We start from the raw sequence: 17,438 nt of genomic DNA on the forward strand, positions 1-17,438 counted from the left end.
TATTTATAACCTATGAGTAACATGTTGTAGGGACGTTACACGATCGTTGACACACGTCGAGGCACGTTATGCGATCGTTGACAGACGTCGAGGCACGTTACTTGTAAATTACTCATAAGTCGAAACGCGTCGAGGTAATGCTTAGCGTACCCAAAACTGATTTCTAACCTATGAGTAACGTGCTTTGAACCTATGTGTAACGTACCTCCAACGCATATTGACGTATGTAGAAGTATTTGATTAACGTCTTCCGGACGACCACATAACTTACTGAACATGTTTCTAATTTACAGCTACCGTATAATGGCGTATTTTGAGCATTTAAAAAAAAACAACAACAATAACTTGCGATCTTTCTTCACGTGCCGTTACGTCACGTCCGATTGCCTCTTCAGTTTGCTCATGTCTTATTCTTAGTTCCTCCTCTGTGAATATTTTCTGTTTGAGGATATTGTCACGTTGACGTCGAAACTTAAAAGCAAATGTCCGAATATATTTTAAAATTCGTGATAGACTAAAAAACAAAAAAAACAACAACAACTTCAGATATTTCGTCATGTGCCTTCACGGAGCCAAGGAGAAAAAAAGAAAATGTGCCTTGATGGAGAAAATAAGTTTCGGGTATGCTAAACATTACCTCGACGTGTTTCGACTTATGAGTAACATACAAGGAACTTTTGTCGACGTGTGTCAACGATCACATATCGTCCCTACAACTTATTCCCAGCGTAGCTGAACGTGTGAGCCATATGGCGAGTACGTCGTAAAATTTTCAGCATGCTTGAAATTTCACGACGTACAAGACGTACCACGAAATATAACAGCATACTTCATCGTTTTTCAGCGTGCTCTTAACGTATACGCAACTTACCCATAACGTATTCGACGTGTGCCAGCTTGGTTCGGCAAATTTTTCATAGGTCGGCATACGCTGGCTAAATCATCAAGGTGTGACAGCGTGGTTGACACTTTCAATTTTCAGGCGGTTATGATTTAAATCGGCGTGCAGCAGATTTTTAACAGGCTACGCCACAAGTTCGTCGGCGATACGTGCAGCGCGCTATGCCTAAGTTAAACTATCGTTGGGCATCGGTTGTGAACGCCGACAACAGGCTAAACATTCGTTGGTAGAAGTTATCTTTAAGACAACGAAACGTTCTGTGCCCATTACTAATATGCTATGCATACGACCAACACGTTATGAATATGACCAAAACTTAAAAAAAAAAGCTTCAAAATTTCAGCATACGCCAACGTTTTACATACATTTTTATACGTTGCCGTTGCTGGCTAAATTGTCAAGGTGTGACAGCGCCTTTAAGGACAAGGCGCCGCAGACTTTCATGCAAAACCCAAGAAAGAAAGAACCGGGCTCTTGAGCCTTTCATGCACTCAGGGCCGGGATGACCGGAATAGGCCTTGAGAGACCGGGCCGGCTACCTGACCACCCTCGTGGTGACTCGATGGGTCCTTTTTATTGGCGACCCCTGGTGTCTCCGTTCGGCCCGGTGCGCCGCAAACGCGCCAGTCGCTTGGGTGGCTTGATGCGCAGCTTGTACAGTTCTCCTCGGTCGTCTGGCTTTCACTGCGGCCTGGCCTAGCCGACAACGCGCTGGAGGAGAGAACGGGTCTCGACCCCGGCTTCCTACTGGCAACCCTTCCACTCCGAACTCCAACGGCTCAACTCCTGCCGGTGGCTCGGCGTCTCTCCAACGGCTCTCAACTAACCGCTCTCAAACCCAGCCAACAACAACGACGCTCAACCGCCTTGTTGGCGAGCGAACGTGGCTTATTATAGCCCCAAGGGGAGGGGCCGCGGTGGGCTTTGCCACCCAAAATCAGCGCCCTCCCCCTTTTCACCTTTGAACCTTCACCCATCCGGATCCGCCTCTCTCACTTCCGATTGGCCAGCTTCTTCAGAGGGTAAGGCCTTTCTGATCCGTTTTGCAAGTCATGCTTGCACGCGGACGTCCTTGAAATCACCGGCTTCACGTGGACGTGGTTGAAATCACCGGCTTCACGCAGACGTGGTTGAAATCACCGGCTTCACGTGGACGTGGTTGAAATCGCCATCAAACGCAGACATGTTGGAAATCACCCTGATCACAAGCGGATGTGTTGGAAATCGCCATCAAACGCGGACGTGTTGGAAATAGCCATCAAACGCGGACGTGGGTTGTCGTTGTTATTGTTAAAATAAAAGATAGAGAAAGAATAACGGCTAACTCAAAGATGCACAGCCCAGCACACGAATAATTCCCTTTATACATCGGTGGGGAAATCTAACCTGGAACACACACTTACCGAAATAACTGACCTCTGGGGAACCTGACTGGTGTTCTGTGAATTTCCACAACCGTAACAATATTTATGCTTTGATGCCATGCCATACGCTTGCTTCATACACCGTTGCCAGTCAGTTACAAAGTGAGAATGATTGTTGGTTGGTGCATCGTTCTGAAACCCAAACAACAGGTTGATCGGAAGTCTCGGTGAACATTCAAATTGCAGAAAAAATGGAGACTAATTTGTTGCCTCATGTCATGCGCAATTGTCGGCAAGCATAACTTTATCAAGTGAATCCTTCCATTTTTCCCCTTTCTTCAATTCCACGGTAACTTATGTTACAATCATAACTAAATTCACACAATTTCAAGAGTCTGAAACCTCAATTAATTTTTTCAACTGTCAACCTTTTTATTTTTTGTTACATTATTACATAATCTGTTTAAACGTGTTACTAAAAACTTCGAAACATTTTACAGGGTTAGTTGGCAATGGTTTAAACTTTGGTAACTTATGTTACACAAAAAGGACGTGTGCATTTTTTTTTTTTTAGATTTTTATTCAAAAGTCTCCTCATATAGGACACTCCTTGTTGAAAGTAATATATGTCATACATGTGTTGGCAAATACAGTATTTTCTGGTAAAGTAATTCATGCAAACTCATTGATGATTATGAAAAAATTAATCCGGCCCTTTTTTCTCCTGTTTTAATAATATAACTATTTAAGTTATCATGATATAATGGAGGTAATGCACATATGGCTGTATATATGTAATGCATATATAGCTCTGAGCAGGAGTACCATTCTCGGTTCACCTTTGGTGGCAATATGCCGCAGTAAATTCTTGGAAATGCACTTTATAATTTTTGTCATTTTTGAAAGAAATTTTATTGATCACAACATATCATACTCTACATCATAAATTTGAGAAGCTTCCATTATATTATGAAAGAAGATGAAGGAAGATGATTTGTAATACCAGCTACCACCAAAGGTGGTGCTATATCCGCTATATAGATATGTGTGTGTGTGTGTGTGTGTGTGTGTGTGTGTGTGTGTGTGTGTGTGTGTGTGTGTGTGTGTGTGTATGTATATATATATATATATATATATATATATATATATATATATATATTGTGACGCAACTTCCATAGAACTCCAAGAGGATGGCACGTCTTAAAAAGTTACGATAGTTTGTCGCCCCAGAACTTCTCGCTGGATCCCATACCCAATGTTGTGTTTCCATACAATGAAGACCCGAAAATGAGCGAGTGCCATGCCGGCAATCACGCAAAAGATGTTAATTCATTTGGCTGAGTAAGACAAATTGTGTAATCACTTCTTATGACCTATAAGCCCAATTCGACATTGGCCAATTAACCCTCAGTTGCCTTCTGTCATGATCAGAATGGACAGAATAAATCAAGACATGAGCTGGATTCAAGCATTTTTCAACACAAGCACATATTTACAAATCAGGCAGAGCCACAATCATATATGTACAAGAGAGGAGTTACAAACAATTATTAACAGCACATATACATTCCCACTTGACCCCGAATCGACATGCATGCCCTCAGATGCTTATCAGTCACTTATCAACTTTACGATAACCTGGCACCACATGCATCCGGGGAAAAGAGAGATGGGGGAAGGGGCAAGATAAGAGGAGAGAAAGAAGAAGTTGGGGTTGTGTATCATGCCCATTCACACCTTGCACCAGCCCGGTTGAACTCGTGCCACCCAATGGTCCTGTCCAATGAAGGGGCAAGATAAGAGGAGAGAAAGAAGAAGTTGGGGTTGTGTAGCATGCCCATTCACACCTTGCACCAGCCTGGTTGAACTCGTGCCACCCAATGGTCCTGTCCAATGGTCTGGCATCCAGATCCCTCATGCTCCACTGTCGGTTCCTCCTCAACATCACCAATGCCTTGACCTCTCCATGCATTTCGCGATGGACTGTCCATGGCACAAGCTTGATGTAGAGTTTTGGTGGGAAAATGTGGGAGATATGAGGTGAAGTGGGCTGGTGATGTGACATGGTGGCACAGTGTGATGAGTGGGGCTCAATGCAAAGGTGCGAAAGGGAGCGAGGGGTTGGATATTTGTGAATGAGAGAAAAGAAGGTGTGAGAATGAGAGTAAAAATGAATAAAAGGTGGTGAACGAGAAGAATGAGAACGAGAAGGAAATGTGAAAGGAAAGACAGAGGGGAAACCGGAAAGACGGAGGGGAAAGACAGAGGGGACTTCACAAGCGAAGTCTGTAATGAGAAGCTGACCCTTGGAGGAAAACCGCCAGAAACTGTAAAACTACAAGAAGCTCTCCAGACCGTTTGTCTTCATTTTATATCGGACTTTTTGTTGCCTCCCCCTCGCTCAAGCCCCCCCCCCTTCGCCTCAATGTTCATTGGAGTTGTGGCAGCTGGAGGATCCTACCCTCATAGTTGATTGGTGTATCGGTGCTCCGACCTCCAGTGGCATCTTAATGTTGGCTTTTAGGCATCCGGTGCGCTGTCACTTCTCCATGATGGAACGAGTCATCTAGTGTGTGGTTCTATTCCAGCCTTAGATCCTTACCAAACCTTTCTGATGTGGTTTTAGGTAATGCTTGCGAAGAGGATTGGAAATGGTGGGCTCAGAGGCAGTGCTAGCCTTGAGCGAGTGTATGTGTGTACAATGCAGGAAATGGGTGTTGAAAAAGGTGTAGAATAAGAAAATGACACATTGGATTTCGAGCAACACACTCACAATGACTATCTGCCTTCATGTATAAAGCATTCTTAAAAGCTAAACAGAATACTCTGAGATAACTAGGTTTAGTGTGTGTGTGTGTGTGTGTTTCTCCCCAGGGGTACAAAACCACAACAAAATATATAAAACAAAAAACCTTCAAAATTGATCACTTGGTGTTTTACATCACAAAAAAAAACTTTACAGTGTAGTTCAGCAAGGCAAAATATGATTACAGTGCATCCTAACAATAAATTTACAGGTTTCGTGTGTCCCATAAACACATATCACTTTGTGAAAAATTCTATTTTTGTTGCATTTTATAGCAAAAAAAAACATTACTGCATGGTCCAGCAAGGCCAAATATGGTTAGAGTATATACCAATGTTTTCTTGAAGTGTGTAGTGTGTTCCAGAAGAAAATCTCGCTCTCTGGAAATATCACCATTTAAAATTGCCCACCGAGGATGGGTCGAGATGAACACTCCCGCTGCAGGGTGGCAATGCCAATGCTTGTATATTATCAAATGCATGTGCATTACCTGCTCTCGTTTTTGCACCTTTCATAGTTAATTTGATGCCTAAAATTCATGGGTTTTCATGTTAATGTGAACTAATATGCAGACTAAAAGTTTCTAGCCTCTGACATTGTAATGCAGAAACCTACAGGCCCAGTCATTACCTTGAAGTCCATGCACATGCGAGCAGAATTGCATAATTTCTGTCAATTTACATTTTTAAAAATTTTCTGCAAATTTAAAATGGCCATGAGTATTGGCCACGACTGGTGTGTCCAGTTTCTTGATCATCTTTTGTATCATATAGAAAATATTCTCATGTGGATTGGGCCGTTTACAATTGCTCCCAGCTGGTTCCATCACTCAGACGTGGTACTCATTTTGATGACCGAAGGCCACCACTTCACATGGACATAACACACCATCATACTCCAAGGCATACCAGTGTCCAAGTTTGATTTGAGAGTTTTCTTCATTTTGATAGTCTTGTTCATTGTTTACAGTCAGTGTAGTGCCATCTTTTGTGAAAGGGAAAGATGCCACTTTCCCATCAACTCCTTTCAAGAGGTGATATTTGGCAATTCATTGTATTGCCACAAACTCATTGAAAACAGCTTTGACATGGAATGCCTCGTTCCACTTTTGAATGTTCGATGAGGATAACTGTGACGGTCACATTTTTCATTCCAGAAGTGGCTGCCATACATGTTGCGGCATCTGTCACGATGGTTTTCAGTGTTCTAACATTCTGCCAGACAGAGAGCTTCAGAGATCCTCCGATGCCATCCACTGGCCCTTTCCCATAGGAAGTGGAGAATAGTTGAATTCCATTTTCATCGAATGCTTCTTCTCAAGAACAGGAAATACTGCTGCAATGAAACGGTTCTTGAGTTGGGATGTTGTGCCATCCGACCACCACCAACACAAGCTAGATATCTTCTGGTAGGGCCTCAAGTATCTTATCCATTCCATCCATCCATTGGGACCGTACTCTGTACAGAGGATTGGTGCTGCCTAAGCAGTCTCCTGGGCTATTGGGCACAATCCTGGATGGGTCGCCACTCTGACATTTTATCCAGGTATGCGATAATTGTATCCTTAGAGTCGATCAGGCTGTCTGATGCGATAACACTTGAGTGCAGAGATCTGGCATTTCTTTTCAAGACAAAATGCAGTGTTCAAAAAGGAAACATGTTGAATTATGGGTAAATTCCCATGATTTTGTGTTGTTGTTGTCGTTACCTTTTGAGTTGGTGCTGCAATGGACAGAAGTTATGTTTTCACCCATGTCTGTTTGCTTGCTTGTGTGCAGGATATCTCAAAAAGTTGTTGACACATTCGGATGAAATTTGGTGGGCAGGTTGGGTGTGTGACAAGGACAAAGTGATTACATTTTGGAGAATATCCGGATCGGGATACGATAATTTTTTGAATGATTCTTCAGCATTAAGAGATAGGGCCAAAACCGATATACATACAGTATAGCATGATATCTCACAAACTTGTGGATGGATTTGGACGAAACTTGGTGGGTGAATTGGGAAGGTGATAAGCACAAGCCGATTAGATTTTGAAGGTCCAGATCGACATCTGGCCTATCAATGTGATACAAAACGTAAACTGTTCAGCTTGGCGGAGGTATGTGCTTTACCGAATGCTGTTCTAGTTGTTGCTTTCTTCTTAATTACTGTTTTAGGTTTATTTTCTTCTAATTCCTCTCTTGATTGATCGATTGTTTTATCATTCTATTCATCAACTTATCATAATGCAATAAGCTATTGGTTTTCATTTATCATGGTAACGTATGTTACATGTTGGTAACTTTTATTACAGCTTTTGTTGTCTTGTTTTTTCTCAGTAGTTGTGTCATGTTATTCTTTTTTTAGTTCATAACATAATTGGCACACAAAGAAGGGGAAGAAAATAATTGGAGGTATCAAATCATTGACATTAGAGCACAGCAAAAAAAAAAAAAACATTTTGGAAACTTAAGTTAGGTAGACAGTAACACTGACTTTCAGAAGTACCACTAACTTTGTTGAGCCAGTCATAAATAAAAATACTTCTGCAAGAAAGGAAATGCAACAGATCACTGAAAAATCAGTAACTGGATAATATTGTGATAGCCACGCAACCAGTCTGGGAATGACCAAATTTACATGGGCTGTCAACCAGCCACGGCCACCAGACGGGTTCAATGCCCCAAACCAGGGTTCTATGCCTTAAATCCCGATTACTCATCAAAGGGCACGAAGCCGACTGATGGTTATGTGCTCTCATGGTACACCAGTCAGATGTATAACCGAGCGGCTGGTTATGATGCACCAAACATTACTTTACTGAGCGCCAGTCGCTTTCACCCAATTATGCACCTCAAGGGCATCGATCGTGAGAAATCAATCACATACAGTAACAATGGAGACCAGGCAGGAGTAACAGTTCATGTATTGATTTTCAAATCAAAGCCACAGCAAATCATTAGTAAACAATGCACAATAAACAACAAACAATATTCCCCCAAGTTATCCACAACTCCCTCCTCCAAAACCTGGTGACGCCTTGTTAAGTCTGTCTCTGGCGTGTGCTTCCCTTCTATCCCTTCCCTCTCTTCAAATTCCAACATATATGACCCCACACAGTAAAGGCCGACAAATGCTTCAATTCTATGTCCTTCCAAATCTTATGTCCTCAACTCCTCACTCTCTGTGCCCATTCACACCCACTCCTGGATTCTGTGTCTTTTGCATCTGAGCAGGTGAAGAAGTTTATGGCAAACCTCAACTCTGATTCAATAACTGGACAGGATGGCTTGAGCTCAAGTGTCCTAAAAACCTGCTCTGCTAGTCTAGCACATCGTGTTATTTCTGTTTTCATCCTCTCATTTGCCTTAAGTCATCTTCTAACTGCTGTGAAATTCATCAGCATCACTGCATTATAATAAAAGGTCAGATTTCAGATTACTAATTCGGTTCAGACCAGGTCACTCCATCTTAGCCATTCCGCTTTTCCTCACCAACAATGGATGGATGCCCTCAATGTCAGACATGGAGATGTCTCAAGCTTTCGATAGTCTGGCACCCCCCTTTTTTCTTAAACTCTCTGCCTATGGCATCCAAGACCAACTCTATCACTATCTGCCATGATATTTCCTGAGAAAGCCACATTTCAAACCTGGCCTCCAAAGCCAGTCACCCTCTGGACATCCTCCATCGTGTAAAGTCCTTCCTTGGCACACCTGGGCTCCTGACCACATACAAAGCTTTCATCCGCAGCCTGATGGAGTACTGCTCTCCCCTCTGGCCTGATGCTCCTGCCTCTCACCTTTTTCGGCTTCATGCTGTGGAAACCAAGGCATTTAGGATCATTGGTATCTCTCGCGGTGAGGCTGAGTCTTTGGGCCTCTCACTCTCTCACCACAGGCATATTGGTGGTCTTCCTGTCTTCTTCCATCTCCTCTCTGTTCTCGCCCCCCCCCTGCTTTGTCTGCGATATGTCCCCACCATATTTGTGCAGGGCGCTTAAGGTCCGCCAACAACCCTCTTCTGGTAAAACAACCAAAATTACGAATCACTGCTCACCTTCACACTTTCATTCCTCTTTTTCCCCACCTTTGGAATAAACTCCCTCACTCTGTTCAATCCCATTCTTCCCTCCAGGCCTTCAAAACAGTTGTTCAGCAACACCTCTTATCTTCCCCTATCCAAAACCATGATCGTTTCTTCCCCCATTAATCCACCCCAAACCCACCTCCTTCAAATTCCCTGCTTTCCTTCCTGAAAATCCCTGTAATGTCCATCTGGTATACCCCATGTTCCCCGTCCCATCCCTCTCCCTTCCACAGATTTCCTAATGTCTCTGTTCCCCACTGTATTGTCCTTCCCTATCCCACCCCTCTTGGCTCATGCCACCTTGCTGTGCGTTGTGTGTTAGCTCTCATATGAGCCTCGACAATGTATACCAAAAAAAAAAAACTCCACACATGACTTACTGACTTCCTCTTCTGTTTTCACCAACATGTGGCTCTCAACGTAATCCATTAATCTCTTCTCCATGTTAAGGCTGGGTGCCCCAAGGCAGTTCTGGGCCCAGTCCTATTCCTAATCTTCATCAATGATCTCTCTAACTCTCTGGAAAATCCCCATTTTTATATTTGCTGATGACTCCACCTTTTGCCATGACATCCCTCCCTCATCCTTCAGACAGGCAGGCAGTAGCCTCTTTCCGCTCTTCAGACATTGCCAAAATCACAAGCTAGTCAAAAACTTGGAATATGTCTTTCAATCCTGACAAATCGCACACTCTCACTCACTCTCTCTCTCTCCGAATCATTTTGAAGTTCAGTCACTCAAACTCCTGGGTCTCACTATCAGCCATTATCTTTCTTGGGCAAGCCACATATTCAAAGTTGGCTCTCAAAGCCAGTCGACGATTGGGCATCCTTCATTATTCAGAGTTCTTTCTTGGCACACCTGAACTCCAATCCAACTACAAAGCCTACATCTACATCTTCAATGCGTGCTGCTCTACCCTCTGGGCTGGCACCCCTGCCTCACACCTTGCTCAGCTTGATGCTGTGAAAACCAAGGCCTTCAAGATTATTGGAATATCCTGCGATGATGCGATGAAAATCTATCAGTCTATCACTTTCCCATCGCAGTCAGGTTGGTGGACTCCCTGTCTTCTGACACCTCCTTTGTGGTCTTGCATCCTCTGCTCTTTTCATGTTTTGTCTGCCTCTCATCCCCCGAGGGGAGGTGCACATGGCCCATCATCAACCTTCTTCTGGTGAAACTCCCAAAATACAGAATCACTGTTCAACTCCACTCCTTTGCTTCTCTTGTTTTTCCCACCTATGAAACCACCTTTCACATTCTCTTCAGTCTCATTACTTCCTCCAAGTCTTCATGACAGGAGTTTATCACCATCTCAGATAATCCCCCATCCAAAACCATGATCTTTTTTTTTACCCCTGTTAACCACCCCTTCCCACATGCCCACTTCTTTCCAAATTTCCAATTTTTCCTTCCTGAGAGTTTGTTTTTGTACCCATCTGGTCCATACCATGCATCCTCCCATAAACCCCTATTCCTCCCCACACCCATTATTTGTCGAACTCTTCCTCTATTTTGTCTTTCAACCCTGCTGTTGGTGTTTCCCCTTCTCTCAACTGTTGTTTTTGTTCAATGGCATCCTGATCTGTTTTGTTCTATTGTATCCAGTGGACTAGATCTTCCACGAGCCAAAAAAAACCTTGTAAACAAAAAAAAATTGCTGATGCTTCGTCACCACAACTACAGATTTTTATTTTGTAGAATAAAAGCTCTACATCAACCTTGAACTACCTTTATATTTGAAAAATATATCCTGAAGGCATGTAAACATGGGATTTTAAGTTGGATGGTTATCAAGTTGTAAATAGTTATTAATGTTCTTCAACCTTTTTTTTAGAATGCCTGGCCACTTTACAAAGACCTGCCTAAAGTTGCTGATTTTTCCTCAACTTACAGCGGCCTGGAAAAGTATTCACTCCCTTCCAATAATTCCCTGTTTAGATGAATTCCGAATTATGCAGATATCATTTTTCCAAATGAACTTTTTTATTCATAACTGAAGAGATCAAACTGAACACTTATAGTTACAGGAGGTTATATGTCAGGAATACCTGCAAAAACATGTACAAATCAAAATTCATGGGTTGTAAAACTATTCAACCCTTTACATCAGTACTTGGTGGAATAAACTTTTACAGCAATGACTGCTACGAGTGTTTTTAGGTGGATCTCTACAAGCTTTGCACAGGTAGATGGTGAAATGTTTGTCCATTCTTCACGTGAAAATTGCTCTAGTTCTGCCAAGTTTGTCGGGGATTGTCGATTCGCTGCAATCTTCAAGTCTCACCAGAAATGTTCAATGGGGTTCAAGTGAGGACTTTGGCTGGGCCACTCAAGAACATTTATTTTCTTCTTATTCAGTCACTCCAGTGTGCCTTTACCTTTGTGCTTCGGATCATGGTCCTGCTGAAATGTGAATCTCCTACACACTTTCAGATTCATGGCTGACTTTTAAGCAGGTTTTCATCAAGGATACTTCTGTACTTTGCAACGTCCATTGTCCCTTCCATCCTGACAAGCTTGATAATCCCTGCTGATGAAAAGTAGCTCCATAATAAGATACTGTTACCATCATGCTTGGCAGGAGGGATGGTGTTAACTGGATGATGTGCAGTGTTCGGCATGCACCAAACGTAACGCTTTGAATTTAGACCAACAAGTTCAATTGTTAACTCATCTGACCACAAAGCTTTTCTCCACATTCCTGCAATGTCGTTAAGATGCATTTTTTTCCACAAACTCCATACGAGCTTTTAGATGCGTCTTTTTCAGGAATGGCTTCTTTCTTGTCACCTGTCCATAGAGGACAGCTTTGTGAAGGGAATGGGATATTGTTGATTTATGAACACTGACCCCAATCTCGAACATAAAGCCTTGCAGATCGTTCAAAGTCATTGTTGGATTTAAAAGTGATATCCTGAACCAGTTTCCTGCTTGCCTGGTTGCTGAGTTTGGATGAACAACCTGATCTGAGTAGAGTCTGGGTGGTATGACACAACTTCTACTTCCTAATGATGGATTTCCCGTATTCAAAGGGATAATGAGCATCTTTGCAATCTTCTTATAACCCTCTCCTGAACGGTGCTTCTCTCTCACTTCATGTCTGACTTCTTTGGAAAGCTCATTGGTCTTAATGTTTGCCTTGTTAGTTGACCTAGTAATTTGCACCTTAAAACTCCTTCGATAAGTGGGGAGTTTAATTTTCAAATTAAACCACTGCTTATAAACAGGTTAAACCTATTACACTTATTTTGTAACCTTTCTAACAAATAATTTGCACTTGAAGTGATTTAGGGTTAATTCGGCAAAGGGTTAGAATACTTAAAGTATGTAACTGAGAATCATCTGATTTTCTCTGTTAATCTAACTTATTCACATTTTATCTACATTTAAAAAAATCTTTATCACTTTGGAGTAGTTTGTGAAGACTATATATGAAGTTTGATTTGAAAGAATCATGAGATAAGCTCAGGTGGCATCAAAATGTGAAAACTTTGGAGGGGGATGAATACTTTTGCAGGCTACTATAACAAATAAAGCAGTATTATTATTCTATTATCAAAATGCAAATTATGTGGATCATTGTCTGACATGTGATCCCAGAAGGATTGAGAGTTCAGTAGAGCCTTTTACCAGTCATTTTGTTAGGTTTGAGAAGCATGACCTTTTCAGAAGTAGCTTTTCCACATCCTTCCAAAGTTACGAGGGAAACATTGAAATTCAGATCTTTTGTATACCAGAACAGTCAAATTGCTTCCTTTCCAAAGAATCAATATTCTGCATTTATAACTGACACTCCAACAGTGACTGGCAAGGACTCAAGAAGCTTATAATCCAAACCCTTATTACCTCTGCCACCAAAGGTGGATGGAGGTAATGTTTTCACCCCTGGTTTGTCTGTTACTTGCAAAAATCGAGATTTTTCAAGTATACTGGTTGGTCTTGAGCATTATTCTGTCTGTGTGTTTGTTTGTTTATCTGTCAATCGCATACAGATCACAACTTTAAACTGATCTTCACGAAACCTCACCACATGGTAGAGTTCGTCAAAAGCAAAAAGCCTATTGTTTTTGACGGCAAACGTTCAAAAGGTCAACATAAGCCAAAGGTTTTGTCCAAATTTGTTTTGTAAAGATCATGTTGCAGAACAAATATGTCGAATTTCTAAAATCCTAAATTTTCATCCGAATGACTAGAAATTTCAACAGGATACTGAATTCAACCGCCAATTATTTTTCAGGTCAACAGAGGCTGGATTTCTAAAATTGTCTAAAAAATTGAAATAAAATTGACAACATTTGGTGGATGAGTTGAATAGGTGACAAGAACAAGCTGATTAGATTTTGGTTAAGGGCCAGATTCTGCCTATCAATGGGCTACAAAACATAAACTGTTCAGCCTGGTGGAGGTATGCGCTCCACCGAATGCTGCTCTAGTCACAGCTGCTTTCAGCAGAATTTGAACCCACAACCGCTGGGATACCTTGCTTGTGTTTCCACCACGATGCTATTGTCGTGGAAAATAACTTGATTTTCCATACAATGGATCAGCATACAAAAGAGAATCTATAATTTTGTATATACGGAGCAAGAACATTCCATGATTCACTGAAACATTCGAATGAACTTCACTAACTAGAATCCCGAAGCAATCTCTCTTATACACAATTTGACATCCAAAAAATGGGAGGGTGAGACATTAAGCAATTCAACTGTGGGATGAGCTGATAGGCACTAGGCAAAATAACTCAGAACTGCAATACGTGGCCACTTTGGGTGGGAGAGAAAGAATAACACACTCATGGCAAAAGTTTGCAGTGTTATCAACCAGGTCACCCTGTTTTGATGCAGCGAGCAAGACCTCGGACACCAAAAGCCAATGATTATTAAATTCATAGACATTTGCTCCAGTAGCATTCCAAAATTATTTACTTTTTGCTAGATAATGAGGCACAAGCAAGGCATTCTTCTCTTCAGCAGCTGGGCAGTTTCATTGAAACATTGCAGATACCAGTCTTGGTTAAATGTATTTCAGTGAGATAAAAGCACATAATAATTAGTAAGATACAACGCCACTTTACTGATATATTCATTGATATTTACTGACAGTCTTTTGACTAGAGTACAAAAATTAAATTTATAAAGTACCAGCAACAAGTGAATTTAATTGAGAATACATGAATATAATTATTTTTCTTCCACAGTATCTTCATACGTCTGAATTATTTAAGGCAGTCAAGTACAGGTTTTAATGAAGGGGTAATATAATGAATATCATAATCACAGATGGGATTGCAATTTCATGGAGATAATAAAGTGAATAAAAACAGATCACATGAAAACGGCACATGGTGGAGCACACACCTCCACCAGATTGAACAATTTACGTTTTGTATCCCATTGATAGACTGGATCTGAATCCAGACGTGAACCAAAATCGAATTGGCTAGTTCTTGTCAACAACCCAACTCATTCACCAATTTTGTCCTAACCCATCCACAACTTTTTGAAACATCATGCCTCTCGATCGTTTTTGGCCCCACCACTAATAGTAAATAATGACTTTAGAAATTTGTGTCCGAATCTGAATCTTAACAAAAATCGAATAAATTCATCCTTATCACACACCCAAAATGTCCACCAAGTTTCAACCGAATCCATCTATAACTTTGTGAGATATCAGGCTCACAGACAAACAGACAGATAAACTGGTGAAACAAGAATGGCACTCGGAAGAGTGCATACCCCAACCAGGCTGAACAGTTTACGTTTTCTATCCCATTGATAGGCTGGATCGGCATCTGGTCCTTAGCCAAAATCGAATTGGCTTGTAATTGTCACCAACAAAACCCATCCACAATGTTCTGAGATATTGTGCTATATACCGTTTTTGGCCCCATCTCTCAATGCTGACAATCACTGAAAATAATTTTTTTTAATTCTCGGATCCGGATCCAGATCATCACGAAAGTTGAATAAATTCGTCCTTGGCAGAACTAACCTATCCGAATCCAACATTAACTTTTTGAGATATCCTGCACACAGACAGACAGACAATCAGACAGGAGTGAAAACACAAACTCCATGCACTTGTGGTGGCGGAGGTAAATAGCCCTACTTAATGTATTAAACATGACTTCAACTCATGTTAAAAAACAAAGTATATATATATATAGTTACGGATTTCAGAATCCAGTCTGATGAATGCATCCACACCACACATCCAGATCCTCAGACAGTTATTTCCTTAAATGCATGTTCAGATTAGCCCCATCCCCATGTCTAATGGGATCTTAAATGTGATGCGTTGAGAAGGGTAAAAGATAGATCCTCTCTCTTATGGGAACCTTTTTTCTTTATGACAGACACATTTGCTCAGCATTTCTTTCGTGAGCTCTGACGCACGCCCTTATTTTCCTCAGCAACGTTCTTTCGGGAGCGCCGATGCCCGCCTTTTTTGAGAGCACACGGGTCGTCACGGTAACAGTGCACAAGTGGGGCAGGGTGAGCTTGGGGCGGACTCTGCGCCGCCGAGACGGCTCGCAGATATAAAACGAATTGGAGGTCCGTTCTGAGGGGAGAGAAGTGAGAGGAAAAGGAAGAGGAAGCGTGCAAGCCCGCAAGTGAGCATGCGAGCGTGTGGTGTGCGTGTGGGTGTGAGCAGCGCCGACAATGAGCGAGGCACGGGTCGGTCACCGACAAGTATGGTGCGGGTCAGTCACCGATGGACCGTGTGGGTCACTGGACGTCACCAGTTTCATGAAGTGTGAGGAACTGCCCGTGTCGCAGCACCAGGGTCTAAAACCCACGACAGACGATCTCGGTGCCCTCCCAGACTTCGACTGGCGTTCAAGGCTGTTTGCGAGAGGGTGCACAGCAAGGTTGGGTGTCTATATCTGGAGACACTTGTCCAACCACTTCCAAGTCCCCCACCTCCCAAAATTTTATTGAAAAGCATGTGGGATGGAATATAATTATCTGTGAAAAGAGTGAAAACATTAGAAACAAAGATACAAATCTTTGATTTCAAAATTCTTATTTTATAAATTCATTTTTGTGCAACGAATTTTCAATAAACTTTAGACAGGCCAAAGTTTTAATTTTTCTGACAACTTTGAAACTATTTCTCTACTTTGTTATTTCTCCACTTGGATGCAAGGCCAGGAAGTTTCCACATGACCCTTCAACCAGGGCGGGATTTACCATGTGGGGGGCCGTGGGCACAATGATTGTGGGGGCCCCCCAAATTTGGAGATTAATCAACAACTTAAATTATAACTGCTTTTTCATCAACAACTTAACTTAAATCTATAGATTTGGCAGATCCTGATCAGGAATGATTTGGCATACATGTTCACAAATTACAATTAAATCTGACAATATGACAAGATGGACAGATTGTTATTGATATGGCTGGTGACTTATCTATGAGCTGATGACTTATCTCTGAGCTCATTCTAAAATCAAATCACAAAAATGCTGTTGCTGCAAGAGTAAGAGATAGAGATGGACTAATATAAGAAAATAACAAACGACGCACTGTTATTAATCATTCTACGAACTTCGACTAAAAATCTTCTAACTTCTAAAAACCCGATGGGCAAGAGAAATCCGAAATGGTGATTAATAGCCAACTTCCAGCGACCACAAATATACGGCAGTGTCATCCACATCAATGAACATACACACGGTGCCTTAATCCGAGGTCGGCAACCTGCGGCCCGCGGGCCAAATGCGGCCCGCGAGCTCCTCCCATGTGGCCCGCGGCGCCTTGTCCGGATTTCCATTAGGTGCGGCCCGCGAAACATTTTTCTGAACCGACGGCAAATTTAACATATGTGGACATATGATTCTTCCACATATATCACAGTCTCTGTACGTCACAATAAATTATTTTCGCTTCTAGTCCACTTAACTTAGTTTTAAATATTTTTTCGTTGTTGTTTCAGATGGCTGAAGGTCTTAAGGTTCAATTTACAATTACATTTATTATCATTGATTTTAGGTGTGTTTGTTACTTTTTCGGGTTGGGAGGGGGGTGCGGCCCGCGAGGTGGCCCGAACGTGGCCCAGTGGTCCGCGGACTGGTTTAGGTTGCCGACGCCTGCCTTAATCAATGGACAAACTTCCTGCGTGACTTCGCGTCAACGAACTCGGATATTATACTGTCAACCTGCATGGAATTGATCACATCGGATTCGGTTGAAATGATGGTCAGATTGACCAGTCTCTGCTGCCCCATCGTGGAGCGAAGATGGTTCTTGATAAGGTTGAGTTTCGAAAACGAGCGCT

At 42.0% G+C, this 17,438-nt stretch overlaps 1 long non-coding RNA gene across 12 annotated transcripts in view; it reads right to left on the reverse strand.

Annotated features, from left to right (window-relative positions):
- LOC147015838 (uncharacterized) overlaps positions 1-17,438 on the reverse strand; it is a 192,162-nt gene that overhangs the window by 10,299 nt on the left and 164,425 nt on the right. Inside the window, exon 3 of one of the 12 annotated variants that reach the window (XR_015049882.1) lies at positions 5,403-5,509. The exons of 10 other annotated variants lie outside the window; for them this stretch is intronic. This is a non-coding gene — a long non-coding RNA (uncharacterized LOC147015838). Of the gene's footprint in view, positions 1-5,402; positions 5,510-15,869; positions 15,998-17,438 lie in introns of those variants that run through there. One more of the 12 variants, XR_015049884.1, reaches the window with a different exon arrangement.

The sequence above is a fragment of the Eptatretus burgeri genome, chromosome 12 (assembly GCF_056783735.1).
Source record: "Eptatretus burgeri isolate ZD-2024b chromosome 12, Ebu_testis_v1, whole genome shotgun sequence".
In the NCBI taxonomy this organism is placed as follows: domain Eukaryota; kingdom Metazoa; phylum Chordata; class Myxini; order Myxiniformes; family Myxinidae; genus Eptatretus; species Eptatretus burgeri.